Below are 16,255 nucleotides of genomic sequence, written 5' to 3' on the forward strand. Positions count from 1 at the left end.
CCACCTGACTGTTAGTTCAGATGATGCGACAATAAAATTATCTATTGGGATACAATGCCTTTCCAGCCCCTTCTCCCTCCATTTGGACACTCAGCTTTTTTTTTTAAAAAGCCTGCTGCAAAAAGCTAATAGAGTTAAAATTTACTGCAAGATATTTGCACACTTCTGTTTCTACTGTTACAAGGGAACACAACCTGATGATCTTGTCAAGGTAATTTCATTGCTACTCCTGAAGAATTCTGGGCCTAAATCCAACAAAAACAGGTGTTACAATTACACAAATAAGTGGCATCCCAACATAGTTCAAAATTCTGGGCAGGGAAGAATCTAAGTTGGGGCAGGAATTTTTCATAAACAAAGCAAATTTGGCCATTAGTCGTGTGGAAGCTATTAAAAAGAATTACGTTATGCATGCAGTTGGATTATCTCAGATGTGAATGGAATACATCTGAGGAAAGAGATTTTGTTTCCTTGCCCATGGCTGGAGGATTGCTGATCAAAGATTACTGACAACGCAAAGGTCTTAGCCCAGCCTCTTGGCCCCAGTGGTGGCGAGTGTCCTGTGGTTTCCAATAGCAAATAATTCGAGACAAATCGAACAGGGGTCTGTGTAGCTGCAGAGGTTGCAGAAGTGCTGGAGGGGAATCCACTCACACTCAGTGACTCTGAAGGCTCTCTTTCTCTCACTGTAAGGGGCACCGGGGCAATACGGATGGCGACTTTTTGCCTTGTGGCAGAAGAAAGGACATTTTGTGTAATATTACATTTTCTGTTTTATTACATTACATCTTGAAGTGGTGTTTTGAATGAAGCAAGATAAGATCAAATGGCATCAAGCTGAGACAGATTATTTTCTTAGGGCCAGGGGGCTACTTTTGTGGCTAGCCTTTGGCAGTTTAGGGAGCAGGACTCAAAACCAGCAGCTTTTTTGCTTATAAGTTGCTGTGGTGTGATGTGTGACTGACAATCTATGAGGCTCACCAAGGTAGGCTTAAACTCTTGAAGCACTGAACCAGGAGAAAAAGGAGTAGACCATGGACCACCTACAATGCTCTGCTCTACAATGACTGATTCTATATCTTAATCGCTCAGTCATCAAAACCTTCAAAGAATGCGCCCAATTATTCTAAGGTGCAACTTCGGAGGTGCTCCAAGGGCATGTGCAAGAACTTCTGGCAGGGAAGAGTGAGGCCATAAGTGCATCCTTTAAATGCTTGTTCCTGGAGGGAAGGTAGATGGATCTTCTCAGCTTGAATAAGGAGTTCGGATGAGCACACAGGTGCAGCAAGCAATAAGCTGGGAGATGTGGGAGAAATGAGGAGCTGTTGCCTGGAATCTTGGCGCCAGGAAACTGCGAGTGACTGTCACCCTGAGATCCTCGGGCAAACATGCATTATCGCGCAAGAAGAAGAGGTTAACATTTCACCGCTAATGAGATGTGTACGTGGACTACTATTGATGCTTTTAGGGAAGCTCTGTATCAAAAGAGGAAATGCTGGCGAGAACAAAACTGCTCGTGAAAATGAAAGAGGTGAATTTCCCACTGGGAAAACGTGCACAATACCGTTGCGTCCTCATTAAACCTGATTTTCAATATCACTGCACTCTTGGAGTTGTACGAATGAATTTCTAGCCCATTCTTATTGTCCATTTGCTTGTGCTTTTTTTGAGGGGCTTCACTACGTGAATGAACCAGGCTCAGGCACTGAAATAAACCCCGAAACTGTTGGAAATACTCAGATGTTTGGACAAAATCCGTGAAAAGAGGAACAGAGTTAATGTTTCAGCTCTGAGATCCTGAGGGCTTTCACCATTTTCAGTTTTTATGACAATATTCTAGTGGATATCTTTTAATCCTCAGGCTCTGAAGGTAAGAATGGGGATTAGGCTGTCTATCTCAATGTTCCACTTGTGCTAAATAACCATTCCCTCTTGTGGGCTGTAAGCCAGCCAGCAGAATAATTGTTTGTCTACTGAGGTTAATTTAATGGAGATTCTTTAGTGAGTAATCATTATTTATTAACGTTCAGTAATGTTTATTGGCATTTGTTATTTGAACATGCTTATTTCTCTGGATTATTTTGATTGCTGATAATTTGACAGTTTTACACTTTGATCTAAGTATGAAATTGTGATAGTACAGATCTATCTCCAATGTATATAGTGTAAATAGTTACAGTATCTAGACTGTGCTTACAGCGATTGGCTGAGAGCTAAGCCACACCTACTGTCTGGGCCTTAAAGGGTTGTGTCCCTAGCCAGGTTGGATCATTCCGGACTGGTCGGCCACCTGTGAAGAGCTCCTGTCTTTTGCTAATAAAAGCCTTGGTTTGGATCAATAAGTCTTTGGTTCTTTCTACGAGCTCTACAATTTTATTAGCAAAAATAATTTTTTTTGAAAGGGATAGAGCGTTTAACTCGGCCAGAAAAACTTGATATTGACCCACAGTCAGCTACAGCCTTCAAAGCCTTTAAGTTCTGGCTGCTGAACCTTGAAAACTTCCTGAGATTCATTGAGGTGGAGGAGGATAACCAGCGTCTAACAGCATTGCTGTCTATGGTGTCCTCGAGAGTCTACGAGAACATCCAGGATGAGACCACTTACACCGCAGCCATAAAGGTACTGAAAGAACTGTATAATCAACCTGTGAACAGAGTTCATGCCCGGCTCGTGCCTGCGTCGAGGAAGCAACAGCCCGGCGAGTCCAGCAGGGCATATTTACAAGTATTAAAGGCGTTGGGCAAGGACTGTAACTGTGTGGACAAAACTGCTGCCGAGATCACAAACGATCTCGTCTGGGATGCCTATGTGGCCGGGCTCCGATCGAACGAAGTGAGGCTGCGTTTGCTTGAGCAAGGGGTAGAAAAACTAGAGGACGTGGCCCGGATTGCAATCACAATGGAGGATGCAGCCTTAAAGTCCACCGAGTTCTCTAAGGACTGGACCCCTCGTTCTGATGTGAGTAGAGTGCCCTTCTACCCTACCACCCCCCGAGATACTGACGGCCTGTCGGCTGCAGCTACACTGCCCACTGCGAACCCAAAATGTTATTTCTGCAGGAGGGACAAGCACAGCAGGTTCCAGTGCCCAGCAAGAAAAACCAGGTGCAAGAAGTGCCTTAAAAAGGGCCACTTTGCTGCAGTCTGTAGGTCTAAAATGGCCACCGGCAAACACAGTGCCTCGTGTGAAGCCCAACCGCCACTATCCCATTCAAACTCTTCTTCCCCAGAGCTCTCATCCAATGAGAGCGAGGGCTCCTCTTCACGGCAACGCCTGACGTCACGGAGAAGCCGAACCCGGAAGGGGTAGCCCACCCTCGCAACCATGGTGTTGGCCCGCCTCTCACCCCTGTGCGGAACACTCGACCCGGTCTCGAGCTTTACAGAAATAAAGAGTAAAGTCTGAACAATGTTTCTGAAGAAGTCCATTCCCCTGCAATTTTAGTCTTGACACCCTTCTTCACTGGCAATTAGCTTCCACCCCACCCCCCCAAAGTAATGATCAAATGTACAATTTCACGTCAGTAACTGTACCCCATGATCAACCAGATCGACATCAGTAATATTTCCTGTATTTTTTATGACAATTAGTTGGAGTTGCTCTGAGGGTTGCATGAAAGATCAATAAACCAAACTTAAATGGGCACTTTTAAATTTGGAATGAATATCCCACCATCTGTTTGTAATGGATTTTGAAGGCTCATTGCCATTCATAGCCATAGACATGCTTATGGTGATATCGTTAAATACACACAGGTGGAGCAGGGATATTGCTGGGGCAAATCATTTGGCAAGCTGCTGCTTCGGCAGGAATCTGGGGTGATTAAATGTCAATCTAATGGTTAGCCCCGTCATTGTCTTTTCAATTATCCATGATGAATATGTTCAAATGGGTTGGATTCAGGGAATTAGATCATGCATGGCAAAGAATTATTTTGGGAAGGCAAATGACAGATAAAATGGACTTTAATCTTTCGTTTGTTAATTAACCAGTGGAGACTTGTATTAGCTGTAAGATTTCACTCACAAAACATGGAATCATTTCAAAATAGCATCAATATTGTAGTCAGGCTCTTTTAAGCAAAATATGGTTCCAGTGTTACCTTTGTTTAAATGTTGAAATAGCAAAAATATTCCATTGCACACAAGGATAACTATTGCTTGTTTGGCCCTGTTTGAATCAGGTGCTGGGTAAGTGAATTAACAGTCAAGGCAAAAGAGAATAATGTTAAAGATAACAAAATATTATTTCCAGTTTGATGGTGAGTTTGCTGCACACATGACCTGCGCTTTTAGAAAATGTCAGAAGGCCAATGTTAAACATAGAAAGAGTCACTTATTACCCAACCACCACAGATCAATTTTTAAGAAAATGGAGGAGTAGAAAAGTTTGGGAATTCACCAACACAGACCATTAAAGATGCAATAATACTGTTTATAAATAAGCACTCAGAAATGTTGTGCTTTGTAGATGGAAGTAGAGAGTAGAGAAGCCTCAGCTGGAGTAGGTTTAGAGGGATCTGGGTCACATAGATGCAAATGGGACGAGTGCCAAAAACACTATAGATAAGATGGGCTGAAAGGCCTGTTTCTGTGCTATCCCTCTATGATTGTGGCTCAGTGAGTACCGCATCCACTTACAGGTACCATGTGAGGAAGCATGTAAAAATCACAGAGAAATTGTGGAGATTTGGGGATGAGGAGGGTCTTCTCTATATGGAGGGAGACCTCTCTCCAAGTGGAGAAGGTTGAGGAGATTTCACAGAGATGCTCAGGATTTAACTAGAGGACACATTTAAAATAATTGGCAAGAGAACCAGGAAATAAATGAGTGCTCTTTAAATGATGAGTAGTTAGACTCTGGGAGGGTGATATAACTGGGTTCAGTAATAACTGTCAAAGGGCTGCATGCTTGAAAATTAAAATTAGCAGGCCATTGGGCAAGTGCAAGGTTAGAATTAATTGGATTGCTGTATTTCTAGGCAACTGGGCTTTTACGTGCTATAATGTCCTGTGACCTTTGTACAGAAGAAATAGAAACAGAAGTAATACCCCATGCGTCTGCCCTATCTATCAACAAGGTGATTATTCATGGTCCTATAACCATGATCTTCAATTATTCCCAATATCTAACATTTATCTCCTTGCCCTCATCCATTGCCATGAAGAATCTCCAGTAGACTGGAGAGTGCGCCTAATTCGGTTTAAGATTCTGCACCGTTTTTATTGAACTCTGGCAAGGTTATACAGTAGGGTTGGAAAATACCCTGGAGTGTGGATAAAGGAGACTTAGTTCATGTGCTTTGGTCTTGTCCCAGAATTCAAGAATTTTGCATTATGATGCATAAGTATATTGGTGAAGTTTCAGGTATTCAAATTCCTTCCCTCACCAGCACCCAACCCCCCCCTGCCCCCAGCCTATTTGTCTTGGGAGACACACATGGGTTATTTGTGGACAAATACTCTCAAAATTGGATTCAGACAATATAATGGTAGGAAGACAAATTATACTCAGAGGTTGGTAGAATTTTGGGGGGGAGGACCATCGTTTAGGAGTTGGCCCTAGAAATGGTCAAAGTGGCTGTGTTTGAACTCATGTCTTACAAACAATTTGATAAATTAGGCATCGATACACAAAAATGGGGAAAATATCTAGGTTTCCTGTTTGGGGGGGGGGTGGGGGGTGGGCAGAATAGTGATGGATTTAGAGGTGAAGCTTATTGATGAATGACAGTCTTTTCTGTTCATATAGACACATAGTTATTATATTGATTTTTTTGCTGCCATGTTTGTATTTTATGGATAAGTTTATATTTTGTAACTTTATGCCTTGCATAACTTTAACACTGACTCAAGGGCTTGGGGAAACTTGTTTAAAAATAACTCAATAACATTTAAATCATTTAAAAAAAAGATTTACATGTTGGTGCAGATAGTAAAGGTGGTAACTCACTGCTCCACTGACCAGGGTCAGTCCTGACTTGCAGAGTTTACAGGTCCACCCTTCGACCACATGGCTTTCTCTGGAACATCGTGTCCTCCCAGATCCCAAAGGTGTGTGGATTGATTGATTAAATGAGCATTGCACCTTGCACCTCATGTGAAGGCGAATAGTAGAATCGCTGAGGGTGGGAAATGTGGGGAGAATTAAATGGAAATAGTGTAAGTGGATCCTTGATGGTCAGTGGGCTGAAGGGGTTGTTTTTGTGTTGTACAACTCTGGCTCAGTGCTGCAGTTCTAGAGAAGAAACAGAGTTTATATTTCAGACCAATGAGGTTTCATCAGGCCTGAAACATTAACCTCTCTCTCTCTCTCTCTCTCTCTCTCTCTCTCTCTCTCTATATATATATATATATATATATATATTAGGCTCATCAAAAAGAAAACATGGATATATATTTGAGAACATGTGTCACAAATGACAATGATCACAAATTCCTTATTTAGTAAGAATGAGGAGTTAGTGTACAGTCGCTAACGGACTGATGCAGAGCCAACAACTGATATCTTAGTGTTAATAAAACAAGAGATGGTTGTCAACTACAGGAGTCCCTGAGGGGAACCACGTTCCACTGACTATTGACAGCTCCACTGTTGAGGTTGTCAAGAGTATCAAGTTCGTTGGAGTGCACTTGGTGGAGAATCTCACCTGGTCCCTACACCAGCTCCATAGCCAAGAAAGCCCAGCAGTGCCTCTACTTCTTGTAAAGGCTGAGGAAAGTTCATTTCCCACCCCCTATTCTCACTACATTCTACAGAGGATGGATCTAGAACATCCTGTGCAACCGCATCACTGCCTGGTTTGGAAGCTGTACCACCTCGGACCACAAGCCCCTGTGAGGATAGCAAAGTCAGCAGAAAAGATCAATGGGGGCTCTCTTCCTACCATGAAGGTCATCTACAACACTCAATGCAGGTGAAAGAGAATAAACATTGTGAAAGACTCCACACACCCCTCATGTAAACTGTTCTCCCTTCTGCCATCTGGTAGGAGGTACCGTAGCACTTGGGCCCTGACGTCCAGATTGGGCAACAGTTTTTTTTTATCGCAAATCAGAAAATATGTGGATAGGTTACCATGCACTTTTATTGTATACGTCTTAATATTTTAATATTTCAATATGTTTAACTTCTGAACTAAGGTATATTTATGTAAATATGCTCCGTGGTCCTGGAGAAACACTATTTCGTCTTTACCATGCGAGCGTGGTATGAACAATAAATAAAGGTGACTTGACTTGAAATGAAATTTTAGGTGCATCACTATGCATTTTACAGAGTCAGCTGTGCTACTACAGAATTGCAAATGAATGTCAATAGGTTAAGATAGAAGGATTGGGCCAAAGACTTTGAATGAAGTTTAAACATGAGGCATTTGACTTTGGTCCTAAAAAGAAAAGACAAGCGAGTACTTCCTTAATTGTAAAATTGAATGCCAAAGAGATTTGATGATTAATTAAGCAAAGTGTCGTGGGCAGGTGCAAACTATTGGTAATTTAATGGCAATGCTGGCCTTTTTAATCTGAAGCATGTAGGAGTGTATAGGATTAAATAGCATGCTGTGGGCATCCAAAGGCTTGGTTAGTATACAGTTGGAATATAGTTGGGTAGCAGGAGCCATGTATCAGTAAGGAAAGTTTGGCCTTTTAGGGAATTAAGCCTGGGTTTGCCCTAATGTTACCCAATTTCCAGTATTGATGGTGGGATGGGGGAGCTAAGTGAGTGTTCTGTTGGTGATTATGACAGCAGGTAAATCAGGGCAACTACATGCTGGATCACCTCATTGGTAAGGGTTAGGATAGGCTGGGGTGAGGAGTTGAAGCAGGGACCCTGAGTGACCTCTTCAGTGATGAGGTGGGAGCAGGGAAAGCTCTTTGCTTTTGGCCTCAAACAAATGAGTGGTATCCAACTGTGAGTTGGATGCTGTGGTACATGGCCCAGAGCTTTCAAGTTCAGAATAGAATACTTAACTGAGTCTAAGAAGCGATGAGATGATCTTCACTGAGGACTTGCCAAGTATAATGACTTTGTATCAAGTTTTCCTGTAATGAATTATGAAATTAATTTTGAGGTCAGTTTCTCTGTCTCTAAGAAAATACTTAATTCTTTTGCTGTGAAGTTTTCATTGTTTTATTGTGAAGAAACTATTATAAGAGTTGAATTTTTTTCCATTCAAGAAGTAAGGGCTAGAAGGTTAGTGCTCATAAAAGATGCAGATGTATCCACTTGCCTCCAGGAAGCTCCAAAAGGCGCACATTTTCTTGCTCACCCTCTCTCACACCTTGTGGTACTCCCATACCAAGAAATGTACAGACTTGTTGAGAAATGAACCCTAAGCTAATTGTGTTTAAAAACATTTTTGGCTTCCTGCAAATGATTTATCTCTTGTACATGTGATTATCACTTTCCCATTTCTTATTGAAGTCTTAAGGCCAATGGGGAAAGGCAAGATGAGTTGAAAGGCTTTTGTGCATCACACTTGACGGTCTCGTAAGTTAGAAACATAGAATGCTACAGCACTGAAATCAGGCCATTCAGCCCTTCTAGTCTGTGGTGAAATATTCTGCTATTCTCACTGATCTGCACCTGTTCCATAACCCTCTAGACCTCTCCCATCCATGTATCTATCCAATTTATTCTTAAAACTTCAGGGTGAGCCTACATTTATCACACTCCCACCACTCTGAGTAAAGTTCCCCCTAAACCGGTGGTTCTCAACCTTTTTCTTTCCACCCACATAGCACTTTAAGTATTCCCTATGCCATTAGTGCTTTGTAATTAGTAAAGGATTGCTTAAGGTAGTATGTGAGAAGAGAATCACTGCTCTACACCCAATTATTACTGAAATAGCTTGCTTAAGAAAAATTGTCTTTGGCCCATTTCCTTTGGAGTTATGAAACAGTGCACATAACGAGTCAATTAGGAACAATTAAAACAGTGGTTTTCAAACTTTTTCTTTCCACCCACATACCACTTTAAGCAATCCCTTACTAATCATAGAGTCCCTCTGGCATAGGGAATACTTAAAGTGGTATGTGAGGGGAAAGAAAAAGGTTGAGAGCCACTGCCCTAAACCTTTCCACTGTCGCCCCAAAGCTGGGTTTCTCGTATTTATCTCTTATAATCTAAATGGAAAGAGCCTACTTGCATTTACTCTCTTGTGATGAGACAATTGTTGAAACTCCTTGCATGTTCATTTATTCACACCAGAGGGAACATTTGCTTTTCAGAGCCTTGACGGACATTCTTGTGCTTGAACATTGTTCAAAAGAAGTGAATAACCAGATGCTTGCAAAGATGTTTACATAATGGAACAAATCATCTTTTTGTTCTGTGATCCCACATCATTCCCTTTAGAGAACAATGATACATCCAAGAAGTGAGTAAAGAATTCAATTAGCTAAATATCTTAACAGGCTATATAATGATGAGTTTGTCTATGATTATTGCAGAGCTGCAAGTGAAATAAAATACAAAAAAAAACAAGTTAACTTTTAAACCATGAGATGTTTTGGTCCTGGTGACACCACCTGCAATATGCAGTACCTCTGCTACTGATCACTCATCTCACTAATAAACTGGAGGACTCAGTTCAAATTGCTTTCAAAAAAAAACAATTCAAAGAATTAAAAGATACCTCCAAACTCTTCGGCGGCGTAGGTTTGAATTCCACCTGCTGCCAAATGGGATATTTTCTGCATCTGTAAAGAAACATCCCACACCTACATGATGCCACCAACCATTTTAATCTCACCCACCATTCCCAAACTAATACTGCTATCCATGGCCCTAATGCACCGTCAACAGAGGTAACCCACAAATTGGAGAAACAACACTTCAGATTCCATCTGAGCACTCTCCAGCCAGGGAGCATTAACGTCGACCTCCAATTTCCATTAATCCCTCCCCCCCCTGCCCCCCGAGTCTCTCTCTTTCCCTGTTCTCTCTTTCCCTGTTCTCTCTTTCCCTGTTCTCTCTTTCCCTGTTCTCTCTTTCCCTGTTCTCTCTTTCCCTGTTCTCTCTTTCCCTGTTCTCTCTTTCCCTGTTCTCTCTTTCCCTGTTCTCTCTTTCCCTGTTCTCTCTTTCCCTGTTCTCTCTTTCCCTGTTCTCTCTTTCCCTGTTCTCTCTTTCCCTGTTCTCTCTTTCCCTGTTCTCTCTTTCCCTGTTCTCTCTTTCCCTGTTCTCTCTTTCCCTGTTCTCTCTTTCCCTGTTCTCTCTTTCCCTGTTCTCTCTTTCCCTGTTCCCTCTTTCCCTGTTCCCTCTTTCCCTGTTCCCTCTTTCCCTGTTCCCTCTTTCCCTGTTCCCTCTTTCCCTGTTCCCTCTTTCCCTGTTCCCTCTTTCCCTGTTCCCTCTTTCCCTGTTCCCTCTTTCCCTGTTCCCTCTTTCCCTGTTCCCTCTTTCCCTGTTCCCTCTTTCCCTGTTCCCTCTTTCCCTGTTCCCTCTTTCCCTGTTCCCTCTTTCCCTGTTCTCTCTTTCCTCTCCATTCTGAGAACTTCCCCCTCACCCTATCACTTATCGGCTTTTTTTCTCCTCTACCTTCCAACTCATATCCACGTGACCTCTTCCTGTACTTCTCCCCTGTCCTCTCCTACCCCCATCTTTTTATTCATGTTTATTCTAGTGCCTGCCTGCATTTTTCTCATATCTCAGGTTTGAGATGTTGGTTCCTTATTACTTCCTATAGATGCTGCAGGACCTACTGAGTTTCTCCAACACTTTTGCATATTGTATTACAATCACAGCATCTGCAGACTTTCCTGTTTAACTCAAGAAAAATGTACCTGGAACTGTTAAACTGTTGTGAAGACACAGTTAGTTCACAACGTTTGGGCCTTTATTGATTGGATCTGTAGCTGGTCTGGCTCACCCGTGAGTCCAGTTTCGCATTGATTGTGGTTGCCTTTCAATCAAAAAGGTGGACCATTGGTCTCTTAGCATTTAGGGATTGAAGTCCCTGTTGCATGCTCAGCCATTCCTGTGTCTCAATAATAAAAAAAACCTCCAAAAATCAAGACTCTATTACAAGAAGACACCCTTTTCTATCAGCAAGACACTCGTATCTCATGCGCACTGATGCGGTTGCCTTGATATGTGGTTGATTTCCTCAGCATTGATAATTTTACCTGTTTTAATGTTTGCTATATTGAAAAATGTCTACTCAATCTTAGGATTCTATCATTCAGTAAGTCATCTTTCTCCTTGTCCGCAGAATTAAATTTGGATACTTAGCCAAGAAATTTTGACATTGAAACATTGTTAAAGCCACATTTTTACTTACAAATTAATGGTCCATCTTGCATGTTTAAAATGAAGCTAAACATATACTCACTACTGCAAGAAATACTAGAAGGATGCATGGATTAAATCTTTTAATTTGATTTCTTCAGTCAATCCATAAGCGGGAAGGACTCAATGCTTAAGTTTAGGACTTCGAATCGGAAATTGTCATTAAGGTTGGTTGGCCTTGAATGCACTTTTGGAACTAATTCAGTTAATTGTAATTGGAGTCTCAGGCCCTCAAGTTATTATCTTTCCATTTAACGTAGTCATTAAGATTGTGGAAATTAATTTAGCAGTAGATGGAGTACAGAGCTAGACATGCTAATCTGAGTCTTGGTGGGAAAAGGCATTTTTACAATCAGGCATGTCGCCAGCTTCAGAAGAATCAGGGTTTGCAACTAATGTATTTTCTTCACAGCAGATGACTGAAAGGTGAATTTTGTATTGCATTATGATTGTAAGAAGGGTGGGGGGATGAGGAAAGGCTCTTTGGCCCATTGAAGCTGAGTTGTTTCATGCCAGATAGGCTCTATCAATAACCACAGAGTCATAGGCTGCAGGAACAATATGCACACAGGACTGTGGCTGGCCCAGATCCAGGGACAGGACTGAAGGGGAAGGTAATGCGACTTTTATGGCCAGGGAAAAAGAGGAGGAGACTTAAGGGATGAGTCATTAGTGGGTGGGCCAACCTCATGTATACAGTAACTGATAAGGGCTATACAATGGAGGAAAACCTATCAGTCCAATGCCTTAACTTTCCATTTACCATCAAGCAATTTAATTTATTGGATGTGTTCTGCATCAGTGATCCAGAGCCATGAGATCAAATCTCACCATGGCAGCTGAGAAATTTAAGTCATTAAATAAATCTGAAACTGAAAATGGCAACAACAAAAGAAAATAATCACTAGATTGTTTTAAAGCCTATTTAGGTCACCAAATGTCCTTCAGAGAAGGACATTTGCCACCTCCACCCAGTCTGATCTGTACATGGCTTTCAGTGCCACCAAGCAGAAGATTCTTAAATGCCTCCTTAGTTCAACACCAATTAGAGGTAGGCAATAAGTGGAAGCATTAGCCGCTTCCAGGTGGCCAGAATACCCAAAGGTAAAGCCGCCTAAAATACCTGAATGCGGCTGTTGGGAGGCCACCTGAAAGCGGAGAACCCTGACCCGAGGAGTACTTACCCAACCCTCCTCGGGTAGGTGCATTCTTCGCTTCTGAGCACTCCCCCACGACACCTGAAAGTGGGCGGGACTACGGCCACAGTTGACAGGAATCAGCATTTGCTCCACGGCCCCTCTTCCCGCTGCGGACCTTTCAGGTGGAAGAACAGCACCTTCAGGGCTGCCACCTGAATGTCGCTTCGTACACACCCGCAGCCGGCTCCAGAGCTGCACTCTCCCAGCTATGACACCTCAAAGCAACTATTGTTTGCTATGCCTGCATCTACTAAAATGACTAACCAAAACAAAAATCCAATAGCAAAGAGTACATTTATGGAGCAGAATTTATATTCACAAGTATTTTAGAATGAAAAGGGTTTGTTTAAAATATATTCCATCAGCTGCATATGGTTTTATCGAATTTATCTCTTTTTATTTAGTAGTTCTTTTTTATTTCTTCAGTTTGTTGAATTGTCAAAAATATCAGAGTAGCACAAGTAATGGGATCATGAATTAAGGTCGTTGGAAGGAATCCTTTTCTGATTGGTTAGGTTGTTTGTGCTAAATTTGACTGTTCCATATTGGTGGACAACTGACTTCTCCTCCTCCAAAATATGTTGATTAATAATGGTGAATGGTGCTTATTTTGAACATAACCATATAACCATTTACAGCACGGAAACAGGCCATGTCGGCCCTTCAAGTCCGTACCGGTTCACTTGAACAACTTCACTAGCTCCTCCACAAACTCCTGAGGAAGTAGTCAAAACAAAACTTCCCACAAATGGCTTTGAGGTGCCCTGTTAGACAGAATCAGACACACACAAGGTAAAGACTGAACAACAGGCTTTAATCCACAAAAACCTCCACAGAGCCAGGCTGGCTGTGGCTGCAGCAACTCGATGTGAGGCCTCGGGAGGCCGGTGCAGGCTTGTATCCCGGAGGGTGAATGACACCAGACCGGGTGGGGCTTGATCCATTCAGGCCGAATGATTGGCAGCTGGCCTGGTGTTGTCCTGTCCCCTTACACTCCTGCAGGTACAGAGGTTGTCCCCTGCAGTAGGTCGATGGTGGACCACCACTGGCTTGTTCATATTTGTGATTTCCCAATGTTTTAACTATTGAGGCCTAATGGGAAGATTAGTATGAATTGAAATGTTGATTATGTATTTTTATCTTTGCTGTATAAAGTGTACTGTTTGACCTGCTGGGCTCCTCTAGCAATGTGTTTGTACTTCAACCATGGTGTCTGCAGATGTTCACGTTTTACTTTTCATTAGGATGAATTGAATGGGTGTTCCTTATTTCACATTTCACGTGCTTGTGTTGGAAGTCAATCAACCTCGCCCTGGGATATTTCTGCAGATGTTATTAACGTCCTCATGCCTATCATCTTAGGCTGCTTTATCAATGAGCTTCCTTCCATTGTAAGCTCAGAATGGGATATTCACTGATGATAGGCTAATCTTCAATTCCATTTGCAACTCCTCAACAAAATCAGTCTCTGCTTGCATACAGCATGATCTGGACAATGCTCAGGCATGGGATGATAAGTAGCAAGTAATAGTCACCTCTGAGGGGCACCAGACAATGTATATTATTTCCACTCATTGCTGGCCATAGGCACAGATAAAGTAAATTCATTAAAGTGCCTGCATTGATATCACCTTGTTACATCAGATAGAAGGCTCTGTCTGCACTATTGCAGTTAAAACATTTTAGCAGGAGCCAGATGCTGGAGGAACTCAGCTGGTCTTGCAGTGTCCATATTACAGACTTTTTTGGCCTGAGATGTTCCTCAAGCTATGAGCAAAAAAGTCAGGCATCTGCATTGAAGGCTGGGAAAATAGGAGGAAGAGTCTCAGAGTCAGAATTTGTTGTCATGAACAAGTTATGAAATTCAGTGTTTTGCGGCAGTAGCGTAGTGCGAGCTTTCATACAACACCTTACAACACGAAAAGTAAGGTAGTGGCTTTGGTTCATTAATTATTCAGGAATCTGATGGCAGCAGTGTCCTGGGTAAACTTGTACCTCTCATTTGTTCGTTTTAGATTGGTCACTGTGTTTGAGCTACCGAAAGAAAATAGACACACACCGAGAGCACTTCAGTTTATACAAATGTTTATTACAAATTCTAAAGCTGATATCAAACTTCAATATGCAAGCCATTCCCAATTATACTTATCAACGCCTGGACTGGTCCCAACTGCCGAAGCGAGGCAACGACCGCACACTTGTAGTAGGTTGTTGGGGTGCCGTTAGCAGCTCCTCCATCTCCCCCGACTGGGACGTTGGTTGGACTCTCTTGCTGAGAGACGTTTCCACCCCTCAGAGAGTCTCAAACTTCAGCAGTTTGTTCAAAAAATGATAATCAACTGTCATTCTCCAGGAGCCATCCAGCTTCTGGGGCGGCCAAACAGGGCTATTAAAGGGTGACGTTGCAGGCCTCAGTGGGTTGGGCGGAACGAACCAATCGGGTATGCATTCTGGCAGTGAACATCTCTTCGTTAGGGCTCCCCCCACGTACCCACAGCCTCAAACGCCCTGCATACAAGGCAGAGGCCAGGGCCTGTTGACGAATTACTGCTATACCCTCCTCTGGGGTGCCCCAATTGTTCTGCAAATGTAGTAGTCAATGTTCCTAATCCCAACAATTTCTCAGGGGTTAAATATACATTACCCCCTCCTTGTTCCCAAAGACGCAGGAGCCAGGCTGCCAGAGTTTCTCCCGCCTTTTGCCTAAATCAATCTCCAATGACAGCCAGCTCTTTTATAGAGAAGTCACGCATCATTGACTGTTCCTGACCTTTGCACCCACTTTGGCCCATAGGGTCCTTTGCCCAATGGACAGGAGGATTCCCCCTCAATGGGGGCCATTGAGAACAAGCATGGGTTTGGGTACCTTCCCCTGGGTCTGCTTGGGAGGTCGGGGCATCTATCCCTTCAATCTCTACCATTACATCATACCAGATATTCCTGTCACAATCATCAATTACATCAGGATCGTCGCCATTCCTTATCATGGCATGAATACAATGTGGATCGGGTTCTACCCCTCGCCTTTCCTTATCTGCACAGAGCTGCTGTTGGAGTTTAATATTATGGCAGATCGTTTGGACATGCTTATCCTCCCATTCTTTGGCTCAGTCCTGACTGGTGCGAACAATCTCGCTCATCATGGAACAGCATTGTCCCATGGCTTCTATCTCCTCCTCTAGTTGCTCCCTCTTGTGCTGGGATTCTACTTCTTGCTGAACAGATTCTGCTTCACGCTGAACGGCGCAGCGTAAGGCTATGGCCAGCAGCCAAAACCCATCTGTCAGCATCCCCTTTTTAGCAGGAAATTTATTTTCTCGAAGGAGGTGCACTTGATGGATCTAACCTCTCATCCCAACTAATGGGTGGTCCCAACAAAGATAGGGTATTGGCCAACATGCCAAACCCGTCGTCTTTGGAAGTCCATCCCGGAATCAAGAACTGCTCAAGGCTCACCTCTTTCTTTCGGCAAAACATCTTGAGACCAATCCTGCTGACTACGCCAAATGTCCTGGGTAAACTTGTACCCCTCACTTTGTTCGTTTTAGATTGGTCACAGTGTTTGAGCTACCGAAAGAAAATAGACACACATGCCGAGAGCACTTTAGTTTATACAAATCTTTATTTCAAATTCTAAAGCTGATATCAAATTACAAAATGCAAGCCCTTCCCAATTATACTCATCAACGCCTGGACTGGTTCCAACTGCCGAAGCGAGGCAATGACTGCATACTTGTAGTAGGTGGTCGGGGCGCCGGTAGCAGCTTCT

This window comes from Narcine bancroftii, chromosome 4 (assembly GCF_036971445.1).
Source record: "Narcine bancroftii isolate sNarBan1 chromosome 4, sNarBan1.hap1, whole genome shotgun sequence".
In the NCBI taxonomy this organism is placed as follows: Eukaryota; Metazoa; Chordata; class Chondrichthyes; order Torpediniformes; family Narcinidae; genus Narcine; species Narcine bancroftii.